This window comes from Bubalus kerabau, chromosome 8 (genome assembly GCF_029407905.1).
Source record: "Bubalus kerabau isolate K-KA32 ecotype Philippines breed swamp buffalo chromosome 8, PCC_UOA_SB_1v2, whole genome shotgun sequence".
NCBI lineage: Eukaryota > Metazoa > Chordata > Mammalia > Artiodactyla > Bovidae > Bubalus > Bubalus kerabau.
In genome coordinates, this window is record NC_073631.1 from 91,897,160 (window position 1) to 91,914,010 (window position 16,851).

Below are 16,851 nucleotides of genomic sequence, written 5' to 3' on the forward strand. Positions count from 1 at the left end.
TTATCTTTTAATTTTTCTTTTTAAATTTAGTATTGAAATCACTCATATTCTTGGTAGATAAACATATGAGTAAAAGCAAAATATTTTTATTTTATTTATATCAACCATAGAAAACCACTTATATTTTTGTCTGCTTCCTTCTAGGCATTTTGTATATATTTAATTCATACTTCACAGCTTATTTCTGTTCACAGAATCAAATGCTGGAAAGAAGAAAAAAAATGTGTCAACTACTTTTTTGTGTTGCAGATTTTTCATGATTGTTAAAAATACAGCATATTTTAATAGATAGATACAGTACTTGTAATTTTCCAGGTCCCAGGGCAGACCACTGATTGGAGAAACTTTAGCTTTTAAATTTTTCAAGGAGAGAACAGCATATATTGAATATTACTTGTCTAGTAAGCTAATGTGTTTGCAATTATGAGAGATGAATCCATTTTGAAAACATAGATAAACTATACTCTTTGCCTACATAGATTGGAGATACCTGTAGAAATAATTGTAAACAAGTTAGCAGTGTTGAGGACCCTTATTCACTGGTCTTTGAATAATTCTCGGGTAGGAAATAGTTCCCATATATAAACAGATGGATATTTCTCCCAATTTTACCTGAATAATGATTGCATTTTTATATTCCAGGAATTTTACATTATGGATACAAAAAGGCATTCATTGTGTAAGATGATATATGTGAAATATACAAAGAGGTGAGTAGATTAAACATGGCTACATATTCTTTGCTACTTCATCCTTTGAAAGGTTGAATTTGGGCTGAATCTGTTGCTTCATTAATAGAATAGAGTACAAGTGAATACGTAAGACATGGAACATTCTGGGGCATTGGAGGCTAGAAAAACTCCTGCAGCTTTTGCTTTGGTCTTATGGAACACTCATTCTGGGGGAAGCCAATCTCCATGTAAAAAGTTCAACCCTAAGACTCCATGTTGAGAGAAAGCCCAAGCTAGCCACATGAAGAGAACCAGATGGCTGACCAGCCTCCATCTGTTCACCTATCTAAGCCCAGGTACCAAATGTGAGTAAAGAAGTCTCCAGATGACATGCTTTCAGCTTCAGCTGGAATATGCCTGCAACGTTATGAGGGACTCCCCAAGCTGAACACATCCAACCACAGAACCATGAGTGTTAAATAACGAGGCTACTAAATTTTGCAGTAACTTTAAAACAGCAGTAAATAAGTATTTGATACACCTAGGTTATGACTGAAAAGAATCAGCCCAGAGTTACCTTACCAGTTTCATAGCAGGAACATAAAGCATCCTTTAACTATATAGTCCTGGTGAAGAGGAAGATTTCTGGAGTGGGATCAGGGGACCCAGCATCTAGCCCTGGCTCTACAGCTTCAAGGTGTTTGCACTTGAATAAATCAGTTAACCTCTCTGGGTCTTGGTTTCACCATTTGTCAAATGAAGGAGTGAAACAAAATGATTTTTAAAGTATTGTGGAACCCTAAAATCCTATGAGTTAGTATTGAAATCAGTAACTAGCAGTTCCTGGTTGCCTCCACTTCCTAACTCCTGTAGGTTCTTAAGTTCTATCATGAGTAAAAGGAGAGGAAATAAGAAAATTATGAGCCCCACTGAAAATGACTTGACTCTTTCATGTAATACCTCTGAAATGTTTTTTTGGCTATGTCAAGATAGCAGCCATATGGAAGGAAGATATTTTGCTGAATCATAATACCTTCAGTTCAGTTCAGTTCAGTTCAGTTGCTCACTCATGTCCAACTCTTTGTGACCCCATGGAATGCAGCACTCCAGGCCATAATACCTTAGTATCAGGAAACTTGGATTCATGCAGGATCAGCAAACCTATGGTTCATAAATTTTTCCATAATGAAGCTGTGATGAAATTCTTTGCTACAAAGAACTCAGATACCACATGTACTTTTGTCTCAAAAGTCTAAATGCTTCATCAAAAACTTTCTAAAACAAACAAACAAAAAAAGAAGCACAAAACCCGTGATTGACTCAAATCTTCTTTATTTGCTGAAGGAAATTTGAAATTCCATGTTGCCTAATGCTTCCTGAATTAAGAACCATTTAAACATCAAATTCTGAGGACTTCGAATTTATTTCATGAAATGGGGACTTACAATCACTGAATGTGACTGGTAAATGCGTTAAGACATGTCCTTTCCTTTCCGGTTGTTTATAATCCCTCAGGAGAGACATGTGCATAAGAAGTTTGAAAGAAAGAAAAGTGTTAGTCAGCAGTGTCTGGCTCTTTGTGACCCCATGGACTGTAGCCCACCAGGCTCCTCTGTCCATGGAATTCTCCAGGCAAGAATACTAGCATGGGTTGCCATTTTCCTCTCCAGGGAATCTTCCCGACCCAGAGATTGAACCCCGGTTTCCTGCACTGCAGGCAGACTCTACCGACAGAGCCACCAGGGAAGACCTTATAAGAAGTATATGTAATAGTAATGAAGGAAAGTAAGGTGGGAGATGCCGATAACGGTCAGTTATAAAAAATAATCACCCTGGGACTTCCTGCGCAGTCCAGTGATTAAGACTGTGCTTCCAATGCAGGGGTGTGTTTGATTCCTGGTTGAGGAACAAGGATCCCACATACTGAGGGCTGTGGCTGATAAATAAATAAATAAATAAAACAATTTGGAGATATTTTTTACACTTTCAAAAATAACAAGTTCAGAGTTTCAACTGAGAATCTACGTGGACCATTTTTAACTTTTATTCCAGCTGCAAGTTTGATGGTAGAATTCTACTGGAGTCTAGAGGCAGGGGACAGGTAAACTGGAGGAAAGAGACAGTGGGAGACAACATGAGAGACCCTCTCCCGAGAAGATTTTGCCTGCTTAGAAGAGGTAGAAGCAAAATTACACAGAGACACACACACACACTGAATACACGCATTCTAAATCTTTTTATTCTTATTTGAAATGCTGCATTGATTATTACTTCAGAATCCTGTCCTCAAATCTTAGTCCCATTACTATTTTTCTGGCATTGATGGAGTGGCAGTGGGAGAGTTTTCTACTTTGGCTTAAATGATATGAAATGCATTTGCTCCTCATATCATCATATAATGACAGATGAGACCAGGATATTTGGATATTTGGAACAGAATTTTCAGCTTTCCCAGCTTGGGTTGAATTTGGAACCAGCTCTACCTGAACATGTCTGGAATGTTAGGAAGTTTAGTCTATGCTGCTGCTAAGTCGCTTCAGTTGTGTCCGACTCTGTGCGACCCCATAGACAGCAGCCCACCAGGCTCCCCCGTCCCTGGGATTCTCCAGGCAAGAACACTGGAGTGGGTTGCCATTTCCTTCAATGCATGAAAGTGAAGAGTGAAAGTGAAGTCACTCAGTCATGTCCGACTCTTAGTGACCCCATGGACTGCAGCCCACCAGGCTCCCCCGTCCATGGGATTTTCCAGGCAAGAGTACTGGAGTAGGGTGCCATTGCCTTCTCCGAATTTAGTCTATGGGAAGCCTAATTTTTCATGAGGACCAAGGTTCCAAGAACATCTTTTTTTTTTTGAATGAGTTACTCTAAGCAGAATGCACGTGCTATATCCGTGTGAGGTGCTGCTGAATGATATCTAAGTAGATACGAAATTAAATAGCTTGAATGTTTCATATTTCAACACTGGGTAATTTGTACTGGAGTTCTAGCCACACATACTATTTAGTTTTACTCAGTCGTGTCTGACTCTTTGTGACCAGATGGACTACAGCCCACCAGGCTCTTCTGTCCATGGGATTCTCCAGGCAAGAATACTGGAGTGGGTAGCCATTTCCTTCTGGAGATCTTCGCGACCTGGGGATCGAACCCAGGTCTCTTGCATTGCATTCAGATTCTTCACTGTCTGAACCATGAGGGAAGCCCTTTATTCTTTATACTACAGATCTATATACTAATTACTTATTATTTCTGCCTATGCATTTCAATTCTTTGCTTATACTGTTTATCTATGCATTTTACCTGTAATATTCCAACTTCCTCACCTCATTCATCTACTGTCTAATATTTCCACTGCTTACTCTTCAAGAAACAGGTCAAGTGTCACCTCCTCCAGCAATCTTTTACAACCTCATTAGTCTGGACAAGACACTTTATGGCACTCTGCAAATCTCTTTTGTGTTCTTTACTAAGTCATTTGATGATGGTTTCTATACCACACTATCTCTGAACTCCTTGAGAGCAAGGACCATGATTATACCTCTGTATATTCAATGTCTAATTCAGCTTTCTGAATAATAAATGACTGAGTGCTACACTTAGAAACAAGTGGAAGGGGATCTTCAGGGCAGGCAAAGTTAAAGGTAATTCAACACGTCTGTGTTAAGTTCCTATTGCTGTTATAAAAACTTGCTATAAATTTAGTGGCTCAAAACGACACAAATTTATTACCTTATAGCTCTGGAGGTAGTCCTAAAATCAAGTGTTAGCAGGGCTGCATTTCTTACAGAAGTTCAAGGAAAGAATGTTTCCTTGCCTCTTCCACATCCTTAGAGGTTGCCTACATTCCTTAGCTTGTGGCCCCTTTTTCATCTTCAAAGTCAGCAATGTTACATCATCAAACCTCTCAGATTCTGGATTCCTTCTGCCTCATATAAGGGCCTTTGTAATTATATTGGAGCCACCTAGATAATCCAAGATAACTTCCCATTTCAAGATCCTTAATCATATCTGCAAATTCCCTTTGTTATTTGAAGAAGCATAGCCATAGGATTTGGGGATTAGGAACTGGGAGTCTTGGTGGGGAGTATTATTCTGCCTACCAGGCTTCCCAGGTGGTGCTAGTGATAAAGAACCCAGCTGCCAACGCAGGTGAAATAAGAGAAGCAGGTTTGATTTTGGGGTTAGGAAGATCCCCTGGAGGAGAGCATGACAACCCTCTCCAATATTTTTGCCTGGAAAATTCCATGGACAGAGGAGCTTGGTGGGTTACAGTCCATGGGATGGCAAAAATTCAGATATGACTAAAGCAACTTAGCACACATGCACCCATTCTGCCTACCACATCTGTTTATGATGCCCATTAGCAAATGTGGTCTAGTGCACAGTGCCTGTTTAAGTGTGGAAGGCGGAGGCTCATGACTTAACAATATAAAACTGCTTCTTGTAAATCTACCCTTAGAAATTTGCCTTTTTGATTTTTATAGGGAAAACCATAGTTATTTATAGATATGTTGGAAGAATTTATAACATAAATGATCCCTCACATTGAGGAAGCTTTCTTTCAATGTTCTAAGTATGACTTTCTAACCAAATGAGAAGAGTGAGTACAACATAGATTATTACTCCCCTCCTTAAAAGTGAGAATCATTGCCGCACCAATAACCTTATATATCCTGGAACAGTGGCTCTCAACTGCACGTTTATGTCACCAGGGATGCTTTCTAACAGTACTAATACTTTGGATTACTCTGCCCTCCAAAGATTCCAATTTAATTGGCCTGGGATGGAGTCCCGACATTACTCTTTTAAAATCTATCTAGGTGATTTTAATATTCCAGAGGTTTCTACTCTCATTCACAAATCATAAATGATGCATTACAGGTTATTAACATGGTAGTTATTCTGGTGTCAAATTGAAAGGGCTAGACTGTGCAAACTGTGCAAGTTCAGCAGAACTAAACCATATTAAACTCTTCTAGACAATTTCTCATATTTCAAAAAGTAGCCACAGTTAGAAATTTGAGATGCTATGCATTTACCTGTAAATTAATAATCTCACTCCACTCGTGATACAGACACCAGAGATATATTTCAGGAAAGTGAAAGTGTAATTGCCTGACTCTTTGCAACTCCATTGACTGTAGCCCACCAGGATCCTCTGTCCGTGGAACTCTGTAGGCAAGAATACTGGAGCGTATTGCCATTTCCTTTTTCAAAGGATCTTCCTGACCCAGGGATCGAATCCATGTCTCTTATGTCACCTGCATTGGCACCTGGGAGACCCCAAAACAGTCATAGTCCAATTTTTTAAAATAAGATAGAAAGAAGCAAAAAACGTCAGGTTGTGCTGTGACAATGTGTGAATGTCTAGCATACAGGCATCACAGCTGGCAGTGCCCAGCAATATTTCAATTCTGAAAATGTGTGTGCTCAGTTGCTCAGTCATGTCGAACTCTTTTCGACCCCATGGACTGTAGCCCACCAGTCTTCTTTGTCTGTGGAGTTTTCCTTGCAAGAGTACTGGAGTGGGTTGCCATTTTCCATTCCAGGAGATCTTCTGACCCAGGGATTAAACCCACATCTCTTGATTCTCCTGCATTGCAGGCAGATTCTTTACTGTCTGAAAGAAGGAATTATTTAAATTCCTTGATTTTAAGGATATTGAGGATGTGGTAGGGCCTGAGGACACATAAGGTGGGAAGAAATTTATACTGATCTTAGTTTGTTCTGAAAGTGGATAAAAAGGGGGAAAGCCTCATTAATTGCTTCACAATTATTTTGTTGAAAAAGCAATGTAAGGCAACAAGGACTTGGGTTTGTGCATCTGAGCAAACCAAGATGATTATAAATATAAAGAAAGCTTCAGACTATTCTATGTAAGGAAAATGACAAGCCTTCCCAATGCATCACTGCTTTGGCAATGAACATGTAATTACACTGTTCTTTAAAAGTGCACTGCAAGCTGCATTTCCTGTCAGAATGGTGGCCACTTCTTAAACCACTATCTCTCGCAATTTTATTACACAGGGAGATCCTGTCTTCTAAACTTGTAGTTGTCAGGTTAATATATAAGTTGCAAGATATGTTTTCTCCCCTTGATTAGAGAGTTGGACTCAGAAAGAGAATTCAAGAAATATTCTCACTCTTAGTACTTATCTTCTGGCTCAATGTGACTGTTTTAGGAGTTCGGATTCATTTTTTGTCTGAGTTTAATGATTTAGCTAGTAACTACTGGGTCCCTTTTAAAAAAGGCAGGGCACTCCCCAGAAACTGAGAGTAGTGTGGCACAGTAATCTTTTGCAGGTTATAATTTTTAATGTTTCGACCTATCCCTCTGAACTTTTCACTTAGGTGCTTGTTATAGGGCTCATGGCTCAGGAATAAAAGGAGACTCATAGCAGCAATTTGAGACAATAGAACTTTAACAAATATTGCATCCTTGATTCATTAGAAATGGAATGTTCTCTATTAGAAAAACCATCTTATTTCAAGTTCAGTACTTTTTGAAAAAGCATCTGATTAGGTTCTTGATTGTTTGGGTAATTCCCTTAGTTTAAGGGAAAAGTATTAATATCTTTGCTAACCTAGATTTTTGACATTTAATATAAACAGATATCAGACAAATGCTATTTTCCATATCCAAGAAAATTTTTTTCTTAAAAATCTGATATATTTTAAATGATTCTCCACTTTTTCACTCTCTTTATTCAAAAACAATTCTTTCTCCCATGGCTTTCCAGGCAACAAAGCAGCAGTGGACATAATTATTATCCTACATATAGTTAAGTGAAAAATACAACATGTGTCAGACACAAAAGGCCCACCCTGCAGATAAGATCTGTCATGCACATTCTCCCTCTATTTCCAGTTCAACAGACTGTGGTCTCTATTAAATTGGAAGAAATGCTTTCATTTTCCCACAGTATAGCCACAATAAAGGGCTGAAGATGAAAATAGAATTTGTCTTGAAGCTGCTTTTATCCCTTTGCTTAATTGTAAGCCATAGAAAAGGTGAAAGCACATGTCGGAGGCGGGGGTGGCGAGAGACCCTTTCCATTTCTCTAATGCACGACAATTTTGAGACACTCACATTTGCCACTGCAGTCTCAGTGGCTTTATTGGTAAGAAGGGAAAAAAAAACCTGTTCTAATGGTGTCTCCTGGGCTCGACAGTAAAGCTTGTTGAAAAGACAATGCCCTGTCCTCAAAATGAGGAATGAGGCTTTTTATTCTGCTTATGAAGGGCATTTATGCTTCATTATGAATACATGGTTATTTATGTGTGCCCTTTTACTGTAAAAGGTTTAAAGCTTTGCCACCCATAGCAAACACAATTAAAGGCAAGAGGACACCTCCTTGAACAAACAAAGGCAGGCAAACAGAAAAATAGGACTTGTCTAGTTTGAGGGGAAAATGAAAAGGATGGAGGTAATTTCTAGAGCATCCCCCCCCCCCCCCCACACACACCTCATACTATATGGTTTACATTGTCTTAGATCTTCAAAATTTGTTAGGGTTTTTAATTCTCTGCCTTAATTTTTTTCCCTGGGATCCTTGTCACATATTCTGATATTGCAAAATTAATGAATGAAGGTATGCTTCTTAAAGTGAGGAGCTATACATCTGTGCCTACTGAGACAACTCTGACAATGTACTTAAATGCCAAGTTCTGGTGGCCTGTGTGTTTACAGAACCATGTTATTTTAGAATTGCAACCAACTTTGGAGATATTCTAGTTCTATACCATTGTTTTCTTTCTGAAAAGTAAAAAATAAAAAAATGGAGACCCTCTAGTGAGAATTTTTTAGTTATGCTTTTAACTTCTGAGTGTGTTTTTGGCAACATAAACTGAGCTAGATGATGGCCTTAAGTGGCTCCCAGGAGCTACTTTGGCAGAACTGGCCTTTTCTATAAGCAGAAGTGCACATGTATACTAAAAAAGCCCTTGGTCTAAAGTACAATGATGGGAGCATGCATTGATTGAATTAATAAAATAAAACATGATTCCTGATGGACTGTGTGACATAGTTAGAGAGGAAAGATTCTATTGTGAACTGACATTCTATTTCCAAGCATTCCTCTCTAAGAGGTTAATACATAAAATTAACAGATAATGTGGGAAAGTATTATTCTATGCTTGCTGCTATCTGAATCCACATGGCTTAGAGTAGTGCTTATCTAAAACTATCTAAAGAGTTGTGTCCATTCAAAGCTGAGGTTTTTTTTTTAATCCGTCCAAGGATAAATGAAATCTTAATAAAATAGAAAAAAAATTAATATTTTAAATTATCTCAGTTTGAAATATAGTCCTTTTTCCTGAGATGAGCTTCTTTCTATTTTTCTTATTTTAAAATATCTAGTTTTAGGAAATAATCCTGCTGCTGTATGGTAGGTTTTTTTCTTCTGTCATCTTTATTTGGGAAAAAAAATTGATAGCGCTGTATTTAATTGTTCCTAGGAAGCCAAAAGCTTGCTACTTCTTGATTTCCATATGCTGGGTGGGTTTTGACATATTAAGCGCAGGAGCTCGTGGTGAGTAGGAGGCCATGTAGCCTGGCTGCTGGGGTTTGACAGCGAGAGCGCTCACTGCAGGGAAAATAGTGTAGCACTGTGAACTGCCACCCTTTGACTGTCCAGAGCACGCAAAATCCCCAGATCATTCCTCTTCTGCTGTGTCTTATGAAACATCCTCTCTTCTGTTCTTTTTGTTCCATTCTGTGCTGTGCAGGTGAATGTCCCCAGGGGGATTCAATACATGACTTTATCCTGCCTGCCTGACCCAGATGTCCTGTGTCTGGATTTCTAATTCCAACTTCAAGACTCAGTATCAGTTGTGAAATTGCATAAAACTCACTTAGCTTCTTTAAATCTGTTGCCTCTAATGTAAGTGGAAATAATATTAATAGCCAATTTATAGGGTTATGCAAATTATTGAACAACATTATGCGTTTATGCCTAGAACATAGAAACCCCTTAACAAATGGAAACTTTCTCTCTACAAAAATGTATATATATATATATATATATATATATGACAATGTATATGTGGTATATACATATTGTATATAATATCATGTATTTATACATATATGACACCGTATATAATTTTTATATATGTTCATATATGAGTCATATATATATAAAGGTGATATATACACAGTATATACATATTATATATACTACATAGTATATACTACATACTATGTGTAATACATACTATATGTACACACACTACAAGTATATTTATATATCTTCTATGTATAGGTGTGTATGTATACATACATACACATCATACACATAAGTGCATTTATGTGTGTAATGTATATACACATATATGACATGTTGCTGCTACTGCTGCTGCTAAGTCGCTTCAGTCATGTCTGACTCTGTGCGACCTCATAGATGGCAGCCCACCAGGCTCCCCCGTTCCTGGGATTCTCCAGGCAAGAACACTGGAGTGGGTTGCCATTTCCTTCTCCAATGCATGAAAGGGAAAAAGGAAAGTGAAGTCGCTCAGTCGTTTCCGACTCTTCGCAACCCATGAACTGCAGCCTATCAGGCAAGAGTACTGGAGTGGGTCACCAGTGCGTTCTCTGCATATATGACATATTAAATAATTATACAGTAGTATTAAATAGTAAGTTTTACAGGCTTAAAGAAAGGCGAGATAATGCCACAGAAGTATAACATATACTTATTTAGGAAACAGTTGAGATTCTTCCTAAACCTTGAAGGGTAGAAATCTGGAGAGAGAAATGAAGCAGATGTTCAGAGAGATGGGATAGTGCAGAATGACCATGGGATCCAAAGTTGGAGGGCTTACAGTTGATAAATAAATGACTGGCATTTATTCTTATTCTAAAAAGTTGGCACAACTTGAATAATGCACCATCTTTTCAAAACTAAGCTCTTCTCAATTATTTTAGTTAAAAGTTTAAAAGGATAAGCTACCTTTATGCCATGGAGATTTTTTGTTCTGTAGCTAACATTAAAGTTTATAGATATTAGAATGAATCCAAAAGCATGCTTTAAGCTTGTTTTATTAAAAGAACAAAAGTCACATTCTTTGAAGACTTGTAGTTAGTAATACACAAATGCATCTGTTTTACATTTCATTAATGGCATCAAAGACACTTTTTTAGGAGTTTCTGATTTTTGCCTTCAGCTTTTGAGATATGAAAAAACATTTGAAAATGAGCTTTTATTTTTAGAATGTTTTAGGCTGCTTAAGTGGTAAGACATATTTAAGGTGAAGGTTTGGGGTTTGATTAGATTTTGTTTGGATGTTGCTAAGTCAAGCTCTTTTCTAAAGTCATCAGACTCTAACTCCATTGTACAGTGGGATTTTTCTTAAATGTTTTCTTACTAATTCCATTTCCACGTGATGTGTGGGTTCACCTCTTCCATAATATTGCTAAAGAGATAAAAATTAGAAAGTGTACCCCCTAACTCTGGGCACTCTTGTGTCTGCTTTAAATACTTGTCACTTTTAGAGTATACTAGTTTGCACAGGACTATCTAACTATGGTAGTTTGAGGACAGGAACCAACCACCGGGTTAGTTTGCAGAAGTTGATGTTTTCATTGTTTTATTTCAGAATAAACTGTAACTGTCATACCTCTAGTTCACCTTTATGGAGTTATATGAAGTGATATGAAGTGATAGCTTATATGAAGTGATAGCTCCTAAGCCATCACTCAAAGTCTCCAAACATGGATTTCTAGATATGACATAGTATGTCAACTCTCAATTGTATTTCTTACTCCTGTTTTCTGGGTTTCCCTACTCACTATTCTATAACTAGTCCAATGTTTATCTATCTAAAATGGAATCTTCATATTTCTCTTTCTAAAGAAAACAACAGCAACCAAAAAACGCAACTCTGACTCTTCATCTTAATTATTCACTTTGTCAAAAGAATCGTTGTTTTCACAGGTCAGAAAATTCGAATTCCTCTTTGCTACTTCCCTCTTCCTGGTTCTTGGAGTGTCTTTCAGATTTAGCCCATTTTCCCAATGACTTTAAGCCTCCCCACCTCCAATCCATTAGACAACAGTAAGGTGGATCCTTTGAAGACACGTTCTTCAGCCTGCTGTACTTAAGTATTCAGTAATTCTGTTACTTAATCCATGGACTCAGATTCCTTTGTCTGATTTTCAGGGTTGTCTATTCTTGTTTCCACTCACTCTATCAACTCAATTTACTCCCAGCCCCAGGCCACCATGCTCACACACATGAATGCTCACCTATCCAAGTCAAACCATCCTACTCCCTTCTCTTACACAAGCCACCCTCAGCTTTCTCTCCCTCTGTGTATTGATTCACACTGCTGGTAGTCTGGAAGTAGCCTCTTTTCCCCCTCTGCTATACAAACATCATGACTTAGTTTGGGGCCAGATCAATTATCAGGTCCATTGCTTGTCTTTGATGCAATTTCCCTGACTATTCAAGATCATCTCAGTTTCTTCCTCCTTTAAAGTTGGTTTGCCAGTAAAGACAGAAACTCACAAACTATTACTTAGTTGTTCCCTGATTGTTTCTTGTACATTGAGTTTGGGGACCTCTTTCCTATCAGAGAAAATTAAGTACCTGTTTTTGCACACAGCTAAGTACTGATTTTGGGGGGAAATTAATTGATTGTGGTTCTCTTTCAGGACTTAAATATCATTTTAAGGTTCTTTGAAACTATAGTCTTACTCACTCTAAAATAATTTGTACAAAAAATATTTCTTTAAAAAGATTTCAAAGCTAAGTCAGTCCTTTAAAAAGAAGTGGCTTTCAGTCTGGGTCCCAAAATAATCACATTCTTTAGAAAGCTATCCATGAGAAATTCTGAGGAGAGTGCTTTAGAGGATATATAATAAAAATCTACATTAATGCTTTTATCTTTATCCAAACACCTCAGTGCTGAAGCAACAAAACCATAAATAAAAAAGGTCTTCAAGGCAGCAAAGTGAATACGGAACAATGTAAAAACAATGCAAGAAAGTGACTGTGGGCCACATGGCAATCATTTGAACCATCTTTTCAGTTACAGGAGAGCAATTCATGCCACAAACACTTACCAACACTTACATGAAGAGAACTCACTGTCCAGGTTCTACAAATTGTAGAAAAGAACTCACTGTCCAGGTAGTGTGGATAGGAGAAAATAAAAGACTAAGATAGAACGTGTTGACTTAAAAGTAGTCCCAACCTAGACATTGAGAGTTATATTTTATTTGGTGGGAATTTTTAGGACTTTAAGCCAGGGAGATAGCATCTCAAGTGACCCAGAGAGAACTGTTCCCAGGAGCTTGGGGGAGGAGTCAGGTTATATAGAAGCTTGCAACAAGGGGTGGGTAGTATGACGTCAAAAGATTATTGTTAATTAAGGAAAACCAGATATTTCTGGGCTTCCCTGGTGGCTCAGATGGTAAAGCATCTGCCTGCAATGCAGGAGATCCTGGTTCGATTGCTGGATAAGGAAGATCCCCTGGAGAAGGGAATGGCTACCCACTCCAGTGTTCTTGCTTGAAGAATTCATGGACTGAGGAGCCTGGTGGGTTACAGTCCATGGAGTCGCAAAGAGTCAGACAGGATTGAATGACTAACACTTTTACTTTCAGATATCTCAAGTTAAGGAATTTAGCACTTTTCTATGTATGTGAAGATGGAAGAGTCCAGGCTTACTGAAATCATTCCTTTCTCATGCATCTCAGCTATCTGGGGCTAGCATCCTGCAATTTGATTATTCACATCTTTAGTCCCTTACTCACTGTAGGGTGGCAACTCAATGGCTGCTGGATAGCAGACATTCTTCTTCATGGGCTCAGAAATTCATATTTGAAGGGCTGCAACTCCTGATGGCTGTGACATTCTTGTTTACTGATATGGCAGGAAATACTTTATTTTGGGGGGGCTCCAAAATCACTGCAGATGGTGACTGCAGCCATGAAATTAAAAGATGCTTACTCCTTGGAAGGAAAGTTATGACCAACATAGACAGCATATTAGAAAACAGAGACATTACTTTGTCAACAAAGGTCTGTCTAGTCAAGGCTATGATTTCTCCAGTAGTTATGTATGGATGTGAGAATTGGACTATAAAGAAAGCTGAGTGCAGAAGAATTGATGCTTTTGAACTGTGATGTTGGAGAAGACTCTTAAGAGTCCCTGGGACTGCAAGGAGATCAAACTAGTCAATTTTAAAGAAAATCAGTCCTGAATATTCATTGCAAGAACTGATGCTGAAGCTGAAGCTTCATTACTTTGGCCACCTGATGCAAAGAACTGACTCATTGGAAAAGACCCTGATGCTGGGAAAGATTGAAGACAGGAGGAGAAGGGGATGACAGAGGATGAGATGGTATCACCAGCTCGATGGACAAGAGTTTGAGCAAGCTTTGGGAGTTGGTGATGGACAGGGAAGCCTGGTGTGCTACAGTCCACGGGGTCAGAAAGAGTTGGACATGACTGAGCAACTGCACTGAACTGAAATGAGACATGAACCTTATCTGTAGTATTTTTTTCTTCATTTTCTTATACTCTGTGTTTTCTCTTAGGTTGAGAAGAATAGGTTAGTCTACATTTATTGTCTTCTTTTGATTCCAAAATCTCCTGGGTTCATTTTCAAATGAGCAAAATGTACATATTGCCTTTCAAAATCAATACTTCAAGAGAGAATATGCTAATACTAATGATGTTGATATTTTGCAAAGGTTTTTTGGAAAAAAATCTCTCCCTTGCAAACAGTTCAAGGTTAACTTTTGTGATGTATAAAATCCACCTAATTATTTCATAGTTACATTGCATTTTTTGATGTAAAATAACCCCCAATTAATCACCCAACTTACTCTCAGTCACTGAATAATTCTGGATCATATTTGAATGTTCATTTAATTGCCAAACACTGAAAACTTAACACTATTAAAGATTTCCAAATAAAGGTCTCAAGTAGATTTCTTCCTTGCTTTTCCCATACACAGTTCTAAAGGTATATATATGTATTTTAATTGTCCCCAAGGGTACAATGGTTTCCCTTAGAATTTAACATTAGACATAATTATCCACTTGTTTTTATGAGCTATTTCACTTCATGAATATTTTATGAGTTAGAAACTTGTCACTCACCTTTAAAAATCTTTTAATATTTTCAGTATTTCAGAACTGTATTTTAGCTGATACATGAAAAACAGCCCTAATGGTAAATAATTTTGAGAACTGTAGATAAACAAAGTTAAACAAATTTCTTTGTGTCAGTACTTCTGAGAGTCTTTTATATGCTAATATGCACTATGAATATCCAAGACCAATATAATACATAACATTTCCTAGGTCAGGCAAGCAATCTAGATCCCCTCTTTTTTTTTTAACAATTATCCTCCATCCTTCATAAAGTGTATAATATTCAAGTAACAGCATTAGTATATAATGTAGCAATGATATCGCTTGTCTCTCTTTATTCTTCTTTATTCTTTTTCTTCTCTTGTATTAAATCATCATCTGGTTCATCAGTGGAAGTCAGTACAGTGATAGAGACACACAAATAGTTACTAAAGCACCCTGAAAAGTCACACTGGCTTCGTTGGCTTTTTAAAAAATCATTGCTCTATAATGTATATTTGCTCCTACTTCTCTTCTGCTTAAAACTCCTCAGTAACAATTCATTGCTAAAAAAAATTCTATGTCTACTTCTTACCTTTCTGAACTCATCTATCACAAAAACCCTCATGTCCCGAATGCTCCAGCAGCACTAGACAGCTTGCAAATCACCTAATTGGCCAAACATGCCAGACTATGCTGGCAAGACAGTGTAAGGAGCTTTGTAGACTAACTGGCCTATGAAAATGGTACAATTGTTTCTTTTAAAAAGGCATTTTAAAGCTTCTAAAAACAATATCGAAGTACACAGCAAATGAAGAAACATTTATTCATGAAATTTCAATAAGAAAAGCATGAATATGTGGTATTCAAGCCAAGATGGCTCCCTTCTTCTTCCATTGAACTCGGTGGGACACTATTCTGCCCCACTGGGGGCAGACTTATACTATTCTGGGGCTGACTTACACAGTCGAGAACAAAGTTCTCTCTCTCACTCCAGCCACAGAAAAGGGATTTCTTTTTGAGAGCAATAGGGCATCATCATTTCTTATTCTGTCTCCAGCTACCTATTGCTGAGATTATGTTTCAGATGAATCTGGTTGTGAGGTGGGAGTTCCCTTTTGCCAAACCATTACTCATGGATTGAAGACTCTACTTAGGGCAAAGAACTGCTGATAATACTGGGGTCTTTACCACTCTTTCCCTGGCTCATGAGGAAAGGCAGGCTGAGAAGAAGTCCTCAGGATACTGCACCTCTCCATTAAGTGCTCAGGTCCTAAAGTGGGGATGTCATTCAGAGAAAGAGACAGAAAAATTATTCTAAGAAATAATGGCTGGTAACACCCCTAATTTTTTTTTTTTTTTTTGAAAAACACTAACCTACACACTCAAGGGGGCTTCCCTGGTGGTTCAGATGGTAAAGAATCTGCCTGAAATGCAGGAGATCCAGGTTTTATCCCTGGGTCGGGAAGATCTGCTGAATAAGGAAATGGCTACCACTCCAGTATTCTTCCCTGGAGAATTCCATGGATCAGAGGAACCTGGCAGGTTACAGTTTATATTGTCACAGTTGGACACAACTGAGTGACTAACACTTTCACTATCACACATCCAAGAAACTCAACAAACTCCAAGTAGGATCTATAAACAGACACATTACATTAAATCACTGAAAGTCAAGAATGGAGAAAATCTTGAAAGTAGAAAAAGAAAAATGATTCATCACTTACAAGTTGCTGATATTTAGCTGCTAAGTTGTGTCCGACTTTTTGTAATCACATGGATTGTAGCCTGCCAGGCTCCTCTTTCTGTGGGCTTTCCTGGGCAAGAATACTGGAGTGGGCTGCTATTTCCTTCTGCAGGGGATCTTCTTGACCCAGGGATTGAACTTGCATCACCTGCATTGGCAGGCAGATTCTTTACCAGTGAGTCACCTGGGAAGCCCATCACTTGCAAGGGAAGTCAATAAAATTAACAGCCAATTTTCTAGCACAGATAATGGATGACTGAAGGCAGTGGAAATAGTGTACTCAAAGTGCTCAAAAAACCCCGCTCAAGAGTCCTATATCCAGCAAGGCTATCTTTTAAAGTTGAAGGCTAAA

The 16,851-nt window shown here is 38.1% G+C and overlaps 1 long non-coding RNA gene across 1 annotated transcript; it reads right to left on the minus strand.

The window, feature by feature from the left end:
• Positions 1–97: 97 nt before the first annotated feature.
• LOC129658622 (uncharacterized) lies at positions 98–16,611 on the minus strand. The gene is made up of 3 exons (XR_008717451.1): positions 16,480–16,611; positions 1,705–1,832; positions 98–203 (listed from the first exon to the last, which is right to left on the minus strand). It is a non-coding gene; the product is annotated as an uncharacterized LOC129658622 (long non-coding RNA).
• Positions 16,612–16,851: the final 240 nt, after the last annotated feature.